This window comes from Engystomops pustulosus, chromosome 11 (assembly GCF_040894005.1).
Source record: "Engystomops pustulosus chromosome 11, aEngPut4.maternal, whole genome shotgun sequence".
In the NCBI taxonomy this organism is placed as follows: Eukaryota; Metazoa; Chordata; class Amphibia; order Anura; family Leptodactylidae; genus Engystomops; species Engystomops pustulosus.
The window spans coordinates 45,944,155-45,960,017 of NC_092421.1; the positions used below are offsets into that span (position 1 = coordinate 45,944,155).

Consider the following 15,863-nt stretch of genomic DNA (forward strand, 5'->3'; position numbering starts at 1 on the left):
AACCAGTGATTGCATGTAAGGATATAAATAATTAGAAACTTTAACAGCTGTGGTTTTTTCCTCATTCAATATCTGCTCTCCTTTTGAAAAGCTGATTAAGGCATACCGTTAAGTGCTGAAGGATAGGGAGTAATATCAGACATCCAAGAATTTTTTTCTTTAATAGCATTTACTATTATCACCTGCACTTTGTAAAGTATGTTATGCAAAATGGTAAAATCACTGATACTACATATTTATAGAACATTTCTAAAAGACACTTAGCATTCTCAATTCATGTAAAATGTTAGCACAATTGTTTTTGTGGGTATTCTACAGGAAGCTTAGAGAATTGTGGTTCTGTGATTTTAAATACCAGGGTTCCAGAAAAAAAATAAATGGACTGTTGAAGGGCTATTTGTATTATTTATTGCAAACCCAGTCAGAGGTGAATCATAAGTAACTTCATAATGTCATCTCAGGTAAAACTAGTCAAGAAACCAGCCTGAAAACAAGCTTCTCAAGTTTTTCTATCTAGTATCAGTTTTCTTTATGCCTTTATGAACATACTACAAACACCAAGAAAGAAATGAGTTTTCAATAACTTATTGTCAACAGAACAATCACAGTCTATTCAAAAGTTGCAGAAGTGTGTTTGGCCATATACAAACAGTGAAGCATCTTGGGCCACTATGCCAAGTACCATGAGTACTTTTACAAGTGTGGAGAGGATTTCTTGTACAGTTGACATAAAGAAAACATGGTGCAACAGCATAAAACAAGTTTTCAAAAGAATCCATCAATATGCAGTGGGTCTTATACAGTTGACATTTGCTGGTAACTGCTGGTTGACCTCTTGGATGCCGTGGTTAAACCCAAACACGGATCCTAACAGGTCTGCTTTTGGGAGCCGCTATTCTTAAGTGCCAGTTGGCACCCCTTGTGATGTCATCGGAGTGCACCAATTAGCACAATGACAGCTAGGAGCCTGTTAGCCATAGCCATAGCTGTCATTACGATCTCTTTATTACAGTATGTAACATACTGTAACATATAAGGGGTATATCTAGAATCTACTGCAATACAGTTGTATTGGAGTAGATTTTTTAAGTGATCACACCCATATAATATGCCATTTCCTGCAGCTCCGGAACTAAAATGCCACCTTTTCTGTAGCCCCCTTTATAGTGCTTTCTTTTATGTAACCCCCTCCCGGTACTGTAGCCCCCCTGATAGTGCCCCTTTTCTGTAGACCCCTTTTTATGTCTTTATCAGAAGGGGGCTACAAGAAAAGGGACGTTATAATACCCCTTTTTCTATGCCCTCCTCTAAACAATGTTCCCTTGTCTTAGGTCTTTTCACTGTGAGGGAAAAAAATATATATACTGCATATACTTTAGTATAAGCAGAGGCATCTAATTTTTAATACAAAATAAACTTATTGACTTGATTATAAGACTAGGGTGGAAAAAGGAGCCGCTACACTTTATAGAAATGTCCCTACTGAAGCCACTATAGGAATGTCCCCAGTGCAGCTCCAACAAAGAAAACAAAAGGGCATGCACAGCTGGGCGGCATGCCGGGACTACACACTAAAATACACAAGCTTTGCTACCATAAAAAAAGAAGTGTGTAATAGCTGACCCAAATAACATTAAATAACGTGGTCTTTATTAATAAAAATAAGCATAAGATACATGCAATGTTAAAAAAAAAAAAACACCAATGAACATTGGATAAAGTTGGTGTGGTTACAACACTTGATCCACCACCCTTAGCCGCTGGGAATTTGAAGGTAATAAGGTTGACAAAAACATATGTGTGAACAAGGCCCCAACACGATACAAAGTGAGAAATGCTGGTCCCTGGTGGAGATATAATCTAATAGGTGGCCTGCTGTGGACCTGATTCAAAATAAAAAAAACAAATTTTTTAATTTTTTTAATAAGCAGACGAAAGCGGGTCCAAATAGCACATGAGCAGTACCCAAAAATGACCAATGACAAATATGTGTGTGTGTGTCTCTCCGAAGCACAGCCCCCATAGTAATGCCCCCAGAGCACCCCCCCCCCCAGCCTCCATAGTAATGTCCCCAGTGCGGCTTCTAGAGTAATATCCCCATTGCAGCCCCCATAGTAATGTCCCCATTGCAGCCCACATAGTTATGTCTCCTCTAATGTTACTCTTTTCCCCGGGGAGAAGAGGAGCACCAGAAGTAAGTACACAGTTTTATAAATTAAAGGGGCATTCCCATTTTAGCAAATTAATGATATTGTGTGATGATTTAAACTTATACCATTTTCCAATTTCCTTTCTGTATCAATTCCTCATAGTTTTCTAGATCTCTGCTTGTTGTCCTTCTATAGAAAGCTTCTATGTTTACTTCCAGTGGAGAGAAATCTGACCATGGTCACACAGGTGCACACAGCTCTAATTACTCTGTGATTTAACAAGCCGCACACATGTGTAGTGAAGTAAGCTTTCTACGAAGTGGAAGCATGCAGAGATCTAGAAAACTGAAAAATTAATACAGAAAGTATATTGGAAAATTGTATAACTTTTCATCATACAAACAATACCATTAATTTGCTGAAACGGGAGTACCCATTTAAGTTCCTTGGGCTGCGGCCCAGTGGTTGTTGACCGCTGCACTAGAACACATATAAAAATAAATAAGTAGAAAACTAATTAAAAAAATATATATTAATTATTGCCACACCACAACATGTCTGAACTATCAAAATATAAAACTATTATTCCAGGCAATAAACCCTGGAATTGAATATAAAGTAATTAAAAGGTTGTGTAATTTTCAAAATAATAAAAACGAAAATGTCCTCACATCCTGCATACAATGACTACCTACACGGCTCCATAAGCTGAAGTATGAAAGAGGTACAGCTGTCAGCTTGTCTTTTTTAATGCAAAGACTTAACTAAAACTACTGTATATACTCGAGCATAAGCCGACCCGAGTATAAGCCGAGACTGCTTATTTTTCCACAAAAAATTGACTTGAATATAAGCCGAGTGTAGGAAATGCATTGGTCACAGCCCCCTGTAGTATATAGCCTGCCTGACCCGTGTAGTATATAGCCTGCCAGCCCCCTGTAGTGTATAGCCGCCAGCCCCCGCCCCAGTGTATAGCCCGCTGGCCCCCCTTCCCCAGTGTATAGCCCGCTGGCCCCCCTTCCCCAGTATATAGCCCGCTGGCCCCCCTTCCCCAGTATATAGCCCGCCAGCCCCCCTACCCCAGTATATAGCCCGCCGGCCCCTCTACCCCGTTATGTGCCTGCCCGCGTCCCATTATACATTTGATTAAAAAAATTATCAAAACTCACCTTTCCAGTGGCCCCCTCAGGTGTTCTGTGCAATCCGGCCGTCAGAGGCCTGAGGACCTGAGTGAGTTTAAATTTTTTTATTTTGACTTGAGCATAAGTCGAGTTTGGGTTTTTCAGCACATTTTTTGTATCTGGACCGCACATTGACAACCGTAAAAATAAAGCCCATCAAAATATGGCACAACCGTTTTTTCTTTATTTTTTTTCCAGCTTCCCAGTATATGGCACAAAGTCTTAAGAGATACCACTAGAAAATACAATTTTTCTCGTATAACTCAGCATAAAAAAAGCTTAAAAAGTTGGTGGAAAGAACAGAGAGAAAAACAAAACTGCAAAAAAACTAAAAAAATAGGGTTAATATACAACACCACCCACCCCCTTCCCATTCAACTTGAATCTTATTTGCTAAGTTTATGCCAGCAGGCACAATTTCTGATGCTGTAAAATGTTTTGGATAATGTATAGATAAGAACCTGTAACTACAGGTTATACTACATCCAACTAAAAACCAGTCCATGTAGGAATCAATGATCACAGCTCTAAAACAAGGGGCTACTTTGAATAATGGGAATTATCAACTAGGATCCATGTATATGATTCAGAGACTTATGGTGGCAGATTTACTTACCTGTCCCGGCGCAATCCTAGAGGTGCGTTCCCCGACGAGAATGAACCGTGATTCACTACCAGCGTGCGCCCGTCGCTTCCCCGATCACGTCCGCCGGAGTTCACCTTCTTCCCGGTGTATGAAAGTGCTTGGCTTGCGACACAATTTTAAATGATAAATGTTGCGCGTTGTCTGAATCCGTTGGATCGTCCGTCAGCCCACCCCCCAATTTGTGTTGCGAGCAAGCCGGTGCAATTGCGACACAATCCAATCGTTTGTGACACAATCCCCGAAAACGTCGGAAAACCCAACGGAAATGCGGCCGCGGGACCTTAGTAAATAAGCCCCATAGTCTTGGAGGTCCACCACCTATAGCCAGGAGCCAGTATAGGTAGAAATATATAACACCACTGACATCCAGACAAATTGAATATGTCAGATATATTATATGTCATATATAGAGATGGGCACATTTTTCTAAATTCGATTCGACCAGGTTTGCCGAATTTTCTGAGAAAATTAGATTCGACACGAATAACGACATCAAGACTCACAAATCACAACATGTGACGTATCAGGACGGCTTCAGCTTTTTTATACTTTGGTGTACGGATCTGCGGGTGGTGTCATTTTTTGCGACCTTTGATTTAGTTTTTATTGCTATAATTTTACAGACTGTACAACCTTTTGATCACTTTTTATTGAATTTTTTTATATTTTTCAAAATGGCAAAAAAGTGCAATTTTCAACTTTGGGCGATGTTTTCTGTTACGGGGTTAAACGCAGTGAAAAACAGTTATTATATTTTGATCGATCAGGCATATTTGAAAGCGGCGATAGCTAATGTGTTTATGATTTTTACTGTATGGCAGTATATGGGGATTTCCTCCTCATTCATTACAATGTGTTGATCGCACATTGTAATAAAGGGGTTAAATCGAGGCAGCCTCAGGTCTTCGGAATGTCTTTGATGACATCATGAGGAGCTCTAAAACTTGGGACCAGGGGCGGACTGGCCATTAAGCCCTCCGGGGGAAATCCCAGGAGGACGACTGCTCCGTGGCTGGTATGGGGCCGGTCTGAGAATAATAATCGCTGTACTCACCCTTTCCGGTGTTCCCCCGAAGCTCCGCAACTTTATCGTGTCCGGCCAGCAGTGACAGCTCCGTGCGCTGGCGGCTCACAGACTGTGACATCAGCCACTTGCCGACGTCATATTCTGTGCGCGGCCGTGGCAGACTGTATACAGAGGGAAGGGAGAGGCAGATTGGCTCTATACTGGGGGGCGGGCTGGCTGTATAATGAGGGAGACTGGCTGGCTGTACACTGAGGGGGGGGGGGGGGCTGGTTGTCTGTATACTGAGGGGGGGGTCAGGCGGGCTGTATACTGGGAGGGGGACTGGCTGTATACATGGGGCTAACTGGTGCGGTTATATGGCATAGTAGTAGTAATAATCTTGTACATACCGGGCAGTATTCTAGTAGTTATATTCTTGTACATACCGGGCAGTATTCTAGTAGTTATATTCTTGTACATAGGGGGCAGTATTCTAGTAGTTATATTCTTGTACATAGGGGGCAGTATTCCAGTAGTTATATTCTTGTACATAGGGGGCAGTATTCCAGTAGTTATATTCTTGTACATAGGGGGCAGTATTCCAGTAGTTATATTCTTGTACATAGGGGGCAGTATTCTAGTAGTTATATTCTTGTACATAGGGGGCAGTGTATATATAAGTCAGTATTAAGTTGTGTTCTTTTAAAAAGTAAGGGTTATTCCTGTAAAAGGGAGGTAGTATGAGTCGCTTTGGCTGCGCTATACATGTTGATTTAGACCATCTATCAACAGTTTGTGTGAGGGTCACGCCTACTTGTTTTGAGTCCACCCACAGAATGTTTTTTTTCCAGGGCCACTTTAAATTCCCTGTCCGCCCCTGCTTGGGACTATTCTAAAAAAAGGAATCATCAACTAGGATTATCTGGAGAGACTGAGCCTTGGAGTTCCACCACATTTGGCCAGGAACCAGTATAAGTAGAAATATTTGAGCAAATTTTTCTAGAAGTGATCCTTCAGCCATATTGTATTTGTATCAAGAATACAAATTAGACTTTGTATACCAACGGGTAAAGTAACCCATTAGATATCTATAAAAGATTGATTTACTGTTCTAGGATAACCTGGGGGAAAAAACTAAACCCTCATTGAAATGGGACAACACGTTTGCCATGCATCAGTCACTTGACAATCTCTAAATATTGAGAACAGGAGCACAACTATAACTGAACTGATTTCTTTTAGAACTTGGAGTAGTCTTGTAGCTTCTTTCACATTTACTATATTGAGCTTCGCTTTGATCAGATCTACATTTCAGCAAGTTACAGTAGTATATGAATGGATGTTTTAACAGTACATGTACCCACGACACCAGTATTCTCTCTTCTTTTATATTTACAGAACAAAAGAACCTGTGTAGTAGCCCTTGCTTTCTTGATCCTCAGTTATTTAGTTAAAACCATAAACCACTTAGTAAGATTTGTGGTTTATGTCTTTAAGTATATCCAGTAAAAATGAATCCATCCATTATGTAAACTGGATTGTGATTTTGGTGTGAGTTACAAATTCATTTGCTCTTTTGCTACTACAATACAAAAATGTTCTCTATTGTAGTGTAACTAACAAATGATGAGATGTTTGTAACCATAAAAAACATATACAGTACACAATGAAGGCGGCTCACTCATTGTTTAGCTAAACTAGATATACAGCTGTGCATGGTGAGAGAGGGGGAAGGGGCTTCTGAATGAGGTCAAACGGCACAGACACTAGTCTAGCTGAGAGAAAATGCACCTTTTAAAACTAAAGATGTGAATAGACAAAGTATTTTTATTAGAATTTCATAATTCCTTCTACTTGTATTGGAACTGTCTACCTGTCTATCTATAAGAACTACAGATCAAAAGATGCATTGCACCTGTGGTTGGTCATGCTGAAAGTTGTAGTTTCACAGAAGCCAGAAAACCATATGCAGACTACTGCTATAGTGTGCTTTCATTATGTAACCTATAGGCATCACAGACGTACAAAAATATAAATGCAGACTTATGTAATACAAAGATCACTACTTACATGAGCAGGGGTCCTTACAGATTATATAGGTTAGGAGCTAAATGAGCATAATCTCCCAGTGTCCAGCACTATCCACAGTACAGCACAGAAGAGAGCTGCTTCTCGCAGTATATGTCATAGAGCTTCATCAGGAGGGGTGGCGACAAGTCAAACCGAGGCTCTGCCTGAAGTTCAGTTCCCAGCTCACTGTTCATTCTCATGTTACAAGTACATTGCTTGTGTTGTGTCATATGTCATTCTTAAACATCATATATGTATTATATCAAAGCGATAAGTTTCTTACCTTTTCAAATAGGTTTTTAGATTTTTAATAAAATATACTTTGACCATTCTGCCAATACAACATTAAAGGAAACCTACCACTTCTGACGGTAGGTATGAGATACAAACACCGGGCACCAGCTCAGGGTGAGCTGGTGCCGGTGCTTAGTCTCGTTAGTGTTAAAACCGCGGTATCGCGGTTTTAACACTTTTGAAACTTTCTAGCAGAAACTGCTTCGGCGCTTCGTGCACACGATCGTGCGCGCGCCTACATTGGAAACGCCGCAGGCGTTGCGCGCGCACGATCGCGCGCAGCGCCGAAGCAGTTTCTGCTAGAAAGTTTCAAAAGTGTTAAAACCGCGATACCGCGGTTTTAACACTAACGAGACTAAGCACCGGCACCAGCTCACCCTGAGCTGGTGCCCGGTGTTTGTATCTCATACCTACCGTCAGAAGTGGTAGGTTTCCTTTAAAGTCTAAATAGGCATAATTAACAAAACTGTAAGTTTTGACTACCTTGACTACTCCCTTGTACAGTAGAAACCAAAAGTTTACGAATAAAAAGACACATATCATGTTTTTCTTACCATCTGACCTTAAATTAAAATAAACCTTTTCCTGTTTTAGGTCTCTTAGGATTACCAAAATTATTTATATTTGCCAAATGCCAGAATAATGAGAGATTTTTTTTCATGGCATTTTTATTACTTTCTTCAATGTTCAAAATTTACATATACTAAGATTACTATGCATTTAAACCATTTGGGTTAGCCAATATTAAAGGAAACCTACCACTTGAAGTGGCAGGTTTAAGAAGAAAACACCGAGCACCAGCTCAAGGTGAGCTGGTGCCGGAGCTTATTTTTGTTAGTGTTTTAAACCGCTGTATCGCAGTTTAAAACACTTTTTAAACTTTATAGCCGGCGCAGGGAGGTACGCGCTCGGCGCTTACCATGCACACGACCGTGCGCGCGGCTACATAGGAAGGAAGGAGAGTCGCGCGCATGGTAAGCGCCGAGCGCGTACCTCCCTGCGTCGGCTATAAAGTTTAAAAAGTGTTTTAAACCGCGATACAGCAGTTTAAAACACTAACAAAAATAAGCTCCGACACCAGCTCACCTTGAGCTGGTGCTCAGTGTTTTCTTCTTAAACCTGCCACTTCAAGTGGTAGGTTTCCTTTAAGTCTTTGGAAACTTCTAGGTTTATTAGAAAGATCCTAATTAGACACACACCTGTATTTTAAGGCACATTCAAGGTATTTTAACCCCTTAATGACGCAACGCCTTTCTAGAAGACACCGGGTCTCACTGGTGCAGTTGTCGGGCTGTGATGTCACAGCCCAGACCTGGCACTAACACCCATGATCGGAAAAACTCAGATCCAGTGTGTTTAACCCCTTACATGCCACGGTCAAGCATGACCGCGGCATGTAAGTATGTCCCCTGTGGATCGGGCCCCCCCTCCCCAGTGTGCTTACCGGGGGATCTGATCCATTTTGCCTCAGCCCCGGGGTCTGGGCGCCGCCATCTTGTCGTGGATCGCTGCTCCCCGATGATGTCACGGGGAGCGGCGATCCGTCGCCATGGTAACTTCGGGTGTTCCGAATGCCTGAGGCTACTTCGTTTTAACCCATGCATTACAATGTGCTAATTGCACATTGTAATGCATGGGGAGTAAAATCCACATATACTGCCATACTGTAGTATGGCAGTATATGATAGGATCGATCAGACTACCTAGGGTTAGAGTACCCTAGGGAGTCTGAAAAATAGTAAAAGTAAAAATAAAAAAAAAGTTAAAAAAAAAATTATAATAAAAAAACCTAAAAATTCAAATCACCCCCCTTTCCCTAGAACTGATATAAAAATAAATAAACAGTAAAAATCATAAACACATTAGGTATCGCCGCGTCCGAAAATGCCCGATCTATCAAAATATGATAATGTTTTTTCACTATGTTTAACCCTGTAACGGAAAATAGCGTCCAAAGTCGAAAATGGCATTTTTTTGGCCATTTAAAATATAAAAAAATTTATAAAAAGTGATCAAAAGGTCACACAGTCCCAAAAATTATAGTAATGAAAACGCCATCAAAATTCGCAAAAAATTACACTATCCACAGCTCCGTACACCAAAGTATGAAAAAGTTATTGGCCCCAGAAGATGGCAAAATAAAAAAAAAATACTTTGTACAGGAGGTTTTAATTTTTTTAAATGTATGAAAACATTATAAAACCTATACAAATTTGGTATCCACGTGATCGTACCGACCCAAAGAATAAAGTAGACATGTCATTTGGGATGCAGAGTGAAAGCTGTAAAATCCAAGCCCACAAGAAAACGCCACAAATGTGGTTTTTCACCATTTTCACTGCATTTGGAATTTTTTTTCCACTTCCCAGTACACGCCATAGAATATTAAATACCGTCACTATGAAGAGAAATTTGTTACGCAGAAAATAAGGCATAACACAGCTCTTTTTGTGGAAAAATAAAAAAGTTATAGATTTTTGAAGTTGGTGAGTGAAAAATGGAAGTGAAAAAACTAAAAAAGGCCAAGTCGTTAAGGGGTTAATGTATTTTCCCAAAAAATTGTAAAGTTTCTAAATCGCAGGTTCATATTGTTTAAACCCATGTGAAACACTTAAAGTGTTAATAGACTTAATAGAAGTTGTTTTACATACGTTGAGGGGTTAAGTTTCTATAGTGGGATAATTTATGGGGTTTAATTATTATTTAGGCCTTTCAAAGTCACTTGGAAGCTGAGTTGTCCCTCAAAATGTGAGTTTTGGCGATTTTCATGAAAATGAGAAAAATTGCACCTAAAGTTATGCGCCACATAACATCCTAGAAAAAGGAGAGGATGCATAAAATATCATCGCAACATAAAGAAGAAGTTCCGGAAATGTTAATTATCAAGCTTTTTGGGTAGTTTTATTTCCTCTCTGGAAAGCGGTACATTTCAAACTTGAAGAAAATGAAGAAATTTTACACACTTTTGCCAATTTTTATTTTTTTTCAGAACTCAAAACTTATCACTTAAATTTTACAACTAACATGAAGTACAATGTGTCACATGAAAATAGTCTCAAAATCACCTGGATAAGTTAAAGCATTACGAAGTTCTAACCAATTATTGTGATACTTGTCAGATTAGAAAAATCAAGTCTGGTCATTGAGCTGAAAACTAGTGTCCGTGATAAGGGGTTAAGGCACACTTGAAACGCACTGCTTTTTTGTGAAATGTCGAATGAAATCAGCCAACTCTGTTTCATCTTTGGGTGCAATTTCCATATACTTGAAGTTAACTTGTTCATCTGTATAAACAATTTTATGCAAGAACAAACAAGTGGGGAATGTCCAGCCATACTACAGATCAGGAAAAAGACGGGTTCTGTGTCCCAATTAGAAAACATGACACACATGTTAAGTATTCTTTTTTCCTTATTTTTTTGTGAATATTTCACATAGTATAGCCGTCACCATAATCTAAAGATAAAGAGAAAATGTAAGTAATAGAGATGAGCGAGCACTAAAATGCTCGGGTACTCGTTATTCGAGACAAACTTTTCCCGATGCTCGAGTGCTTGACTCGAGCATTTTTCAAGGGGACCAAGGCTCTGCACAGGGAAGCTTGGCCAAACACCTGGGAACTTCAGAAATGGATGGAAACACCACGGAAATGGACAGGAAACAGAAGGGGCAGCATGCATGGATGCCTCTGAGGCTGCCTAATTTTGGGATGGAGCTGGCGGTCCGCTGCCAGGCGAGCTTTCGTCTGTCCAAGCCCCTGTTTCTCGGCTCCTCCCCACCCAAAATGGGCCTGGGGGCCAGAAGCGTTTACTTTGAAAAAATTATAATTTTCAAAGGAGGCCGTGTCGTTTGAATATTTCACCTAGGAATGATGGAATAGCATAGTGGTTCTATTTTTAATTGTTTTTACGGAAATGGTTCCATGATTAAGAGCGACAGTATGAGGCATCCATATTGCTCTGCTATGATTGCAACTTCAGGTCTCCAGCATGGCGGCGACAGATGGGCCGAGTTCCACTATGTATCTGGTGAAACACCTGAAAATTCTGCCTGACACAGCTCGTTTGATACGGGGACCATGTATGGAGGCAGTGAACTAGTAGTAGATTAAAGGTGCTGCAGTTAAAACTATGTTAGTTGGATCTTGGGATGGAGCTGGCGCTCCGCTGCCAGGCGAACTTTCGCCTATCCAAGCCCCTGTCTCTCGGCTACTCCCCAAACAGCACTTCTAAGAACCTTTTGTATAAGATCAAGTGTAGTAGTGTTCTTATAAGTTTGGGTTATGGCGGGTGAGGGGAATGTAAACAGATGCACAAGAAGCGCTGAAATAATATCGGTAAATGCTAAAAGTTTGCCAGTATATTTTGTGGATTACACAGCAGGGTGGCGAGAAAGTTAACAAGTTTGATGTGGAAGCCATGAAAACAACCCAAAATTCTGCCTGACACAGTTTGTTTGATAAGGAGACCATGTATGGAGGCAGCTATATGGACGACTTTTGGAGGCAGCTATGGCGATGACGTGTGGAGGTAGCAATGGAGACAACGTGTGGAGGCTGCTAAAAAGACGATGTGTGGAGGCTGCTATGGAGACAATTTAATTTGGATAGTGCCTGTATGTGGCACTCCCAAAAATTGTTTAAAACAGAGGACCGGGTAGGTGGCCCTCCAGAAAAATTAAATACATAGAGTACTATAGCTAGAGCCAGTTAGTCCTGGCAAAAAATAGCCAGTTTCCTCTGCTTTAGTGTACAAAGAGGAGGAGAAGGAGGACAATGAGTAGGAGGAGTGCATACATTATTCAGGTTGAGCTTCTTTCAGCTGGTGGAGAATGAAAATCCAGAGAAATCCAGGCTTTATTCATTTTGATAAGCGTCAGCCTGTCAGCGCTGTCAGTCGACAGGCGTGTACGCTTATCGGTGAGGATGCCACCAGCTGCACTGAAAACCCGCTCGGACAACACAGTAGCGGCAGGGCAGGCAAGAACCTCCAAGGCGTACAGCGCCAGTTCGTGCCAGCGCCAGGAGAGTGAATACCCAGTAATCGGTGCTGGAATAAATTCTTTGAACGTGAGGGTCACGGGATAGGCAGCCATGCATGAAATCTGCCATATGCGCCAGAGTCCTAACGCGCAAGAATTCACTCCCCTCACTGGTCTGACTCTCCATTTCCTCCTCCTCCAACTCCTCTTCTTCTGCCCATACACGCTGAACAGTGGTCCCCTCTTCTGTCTCGCCAACATTCTCCTCCTCTTCCTCCTCCACCTCCTCCGATATGCGCTGAGAAACAGACCTAAGGGTGCTTTGGCTATCAGACATCCACGTCCACTCCTCATTGTAGACTTGAGGAAGCTGACTGACCTGACTACCAGTTCTGGTGGAAGTTGACATCTGGCAGTCTACAATCGCTCTGCGCTGCTGGTAAACTCTGGATAACATGGTTAATGTTGAATTCCACCTCTTGGGCACGTCGCACAACAGTCGGTGAGCGGGCAGTTGGAGGCGGCGCTGCACTGCCCTGAGAGTGGCAGCATCTGTGCTGGACTTCCTGATATGCGCACAGATGCGGGGCACCTTCGTGAGCAAATCAGAGAGATTGGGGTATGTCTTGAAGAAACGCTGAACTATGAGATTTAACACATTGGCCAGGCATGGCACATGTGTCAGTCTGCCGAGTAGCAGAGCCGCCACCAGGTTACGGCCGTTGTCACACACAACCATGCCTGGCTTCAGGTTCAGCGCAGATCAGTCTGCGCCGTGATGCCCTGTAATAGCTCATGGGCGGTGTGCCTTTTATCGCCTAGGCTCAGCAGTGTGAGCACCGCCTGCTGTCGTGTCCGTGGTCAGGTGGACCTTGTCAGAAACGGCGTTGGTCAGGGCACGGATGATGTTCTGTGACACGTGCTTGTGTAGGGCTGGGACGGCACATCGGGAAAAGTAGTGGCGGCTGGGGACCGAATACCGAAGGGCGGCCGCCGCACAGAGGTTTCGAAAGGCCTCGGTCTCTACCATCCTATAGGGCATCATCTCCAGGCTAAGCAGTTTGGAGATGTGGACTTTGAGGGCTTGGGCGTGTGGGTGGGTTGCACTATACTTTCTTTTGCGTTGCAGCATCTGGGGTATGGAGAGCTGAACGCTGGTGGGTGCTGTGGAGGATCGTGGAGGCGAAGATGGGGTTTTCGCACGGGAGGTGTTTGGGCCGGGGTCCTGGGCAGGGGGCTGACTAGCAGATGACACAGGGGAAGGAGCAGTGGTGTGCCCAGCCGGAGGTGAAGGGCTTGGTGCCATTGAGTGGGGTGTTTAGCATTCATATGCCTGCGCATACTGGTGGTAGTTAAGCTAGTAGAGGTGGAACCCCTGATGATCCTGGTTTGGCACAGGTTGCACACCACAGTCCGTTCGTCATCCGGTGTTTCTTTAAAGAACCTCCAGACTTCTGAAAATCTAGCCCTCGCCACGGGAGCTTGACTACGGGAAACATTTGGCGCTAATGCACCAGCTCTGGCCCTGCCTCTCCGTCTGGCCCCACCACTGCCTCTTCCAACCTGTTCTGCTATAGGACTCGTCTCCGTCTCAGAAGCACTGTGTTCACCCGGCCTATCAACCCAGCTTGGGTCTGTCACCTCATCATCCTCCGATCCCTCAGTCTGCTCCCCCCTCGGATTTCCTGCCCTGACAACAACTTTGCCACTGTCTGACAACCGTGCCTCCTCATGGTCCGACACCTCTTTACACACTTCTTCCACTACGTCAATAATGTCATCATCACCCACAGACTGCGACCGGTGGAAAACCTGGGCATCGGAAAATAGCTCAGCAGCAACCGGAGAAATGGTTTGTGACTGTGGGAAGGGTCCAGAAAACAGTTCCTCAGAGTATGCCGGTTCAAATACCAAATTTTGCTGGGAGGGGGCAGACTGGGGGGAAGGAGGCTGAGGTGGAGGAATGCTGATTTCGGTGCCATGGGTGGATTGCGTGGAAGACTGACTGGTGGACAAATGGCTAGAAGCATTGTCCGCAATTCACGACATCACCTCTCGCACTGTTCTGGCCTCAACAGTGCTCTACCACGAGTGCCAGTAACTTGAGACATGATGAACCTAGGGAGTGTAGCTCTGTGGCGTTCCCCCTGCTCCCTCATCAGCAGGTGGTGTCTCACCCCGCCCAGGACCACGGCCTCTGACCCCTGCAGTAGTTGGACGCCCACGTCCACGCCCTCGTCCTCTACCCCTAGCCCTCGGGTTAAACATTTTCCAAATTAAAGAGTAATCTTTAAATTTTTTTTTACTGTTTATTTTTTTATTTACTTTTTTTTAAACAAAATGATGCTATCCTATTGCTTTGGCTAGTTTCTAACCTACACTAACAGCACACAACTGGATTTTGTGCTGTGCCTGATGACTTTGAGTTACAAAAAGAAATAAACGTAAAAAAAATAAATAAATCAGCAGACTGTGCCTAATTCAAATCAAACCCCTAATAAATTGTCCCACTTCGGTGTTTGAGGTGGATATGTGTGTCACAAGAGCTAAACACAACGGTCGCAAGTCTCCCTGCAAATTCCTCACAATATGGTACTAGCTGCACTACTAATGCCAGCAAGCCCAGCCACAAGCAAACCAAAAAAAGTAAAATATATCGCTATTGTAGGCCTAAATAAGCCGTTGGGGTTCTCCTATGGCTATTTTCTAGCCTACACTGAAAGCACACTGCTTTGCCAGATTACTTTGAGTTATAAAATGAAATAAACGTAAAAAAAAATAAATCAGAAGACTGTGCTTAATTCAAATCAAACCCCTAATAAATTGTCCCACTTCGGTGTTTGAGGTGGATATGTGTGTCACTAAGAGCTAAACACTCCCTGCAAATTACTCACAATATGGTACTAGCTGCACTACTAATGGCAGCAAGCCCAGCCACAGGCAAACCAAAAAACAGTAAAATAAAACGTTATTGTAGCCCTAAGAAGGGCTGTTGGGTTCTTGTAGAATCACTCATGCCTAACACTATTCTAATAGAACACCCTAACGCTTTCCCTGACCAGCAGCAGCTCTCTCCCTACAGTCTCCAGACAGAGAATGATCCGAGCAGCGCGGGCAGGGGCTAGTCTATTCCAGGATCACCTGATCAGGCCAGCCAACCACTGCTATCGACGTGTAAGGGTACCACGTCATGCTGGGTGGAGTGCAGAGTCTCCTGGTTTGTGATTGGCTCTGTTTCTGGCCGCCAAAAATCACAACGGCGGGAGATGCCATTTTCTCGAGTGGGCGAAGTATTCGTCCGAGCAACGAGCAGTTTCGAGTACGCTAATGCTCGAACAAGCATCAAGCTCAGACGAGTATGTTCGCTCATCTCTAGTAAGTAATCACAAATTATGTAATCACAAATCACAAATCACAAATCTAGTAATCACAAATTATGACATTTCTGGCTGGAGGCAATATAGTGGAGGGTCCTGGTGAGGTTTAAACTGTGGCAGCCCAGTGCCGTGTTCTGTGTCCCAGAGATGAACGTGCTT

General features: G+C 42.9%; 1 protein-coding gene across 1 annotated transcript in view; it reads right to left on the minus strand.

Annotated features, from left to right (window-relative positions):
* Positions 1–7,212, minus strand: part of PRXL2A (peroxiredoxin like 2A) — a 53,646-nt gene extending 46,434 nt beyond the window's left edge. Inside the window, exon 1 of the mRNA XM_072130448.1 lies at positions 7,054–7,212. The gene's annotated coding sequence lies outside the window, so the exon portion shown is untranslated. The remainder of the gene's footprint in view (positions 1–7,053) is intronic.
* Between the last annotated feature and the right edge of the window lie 8,651 nt (positions 7,213–15,863).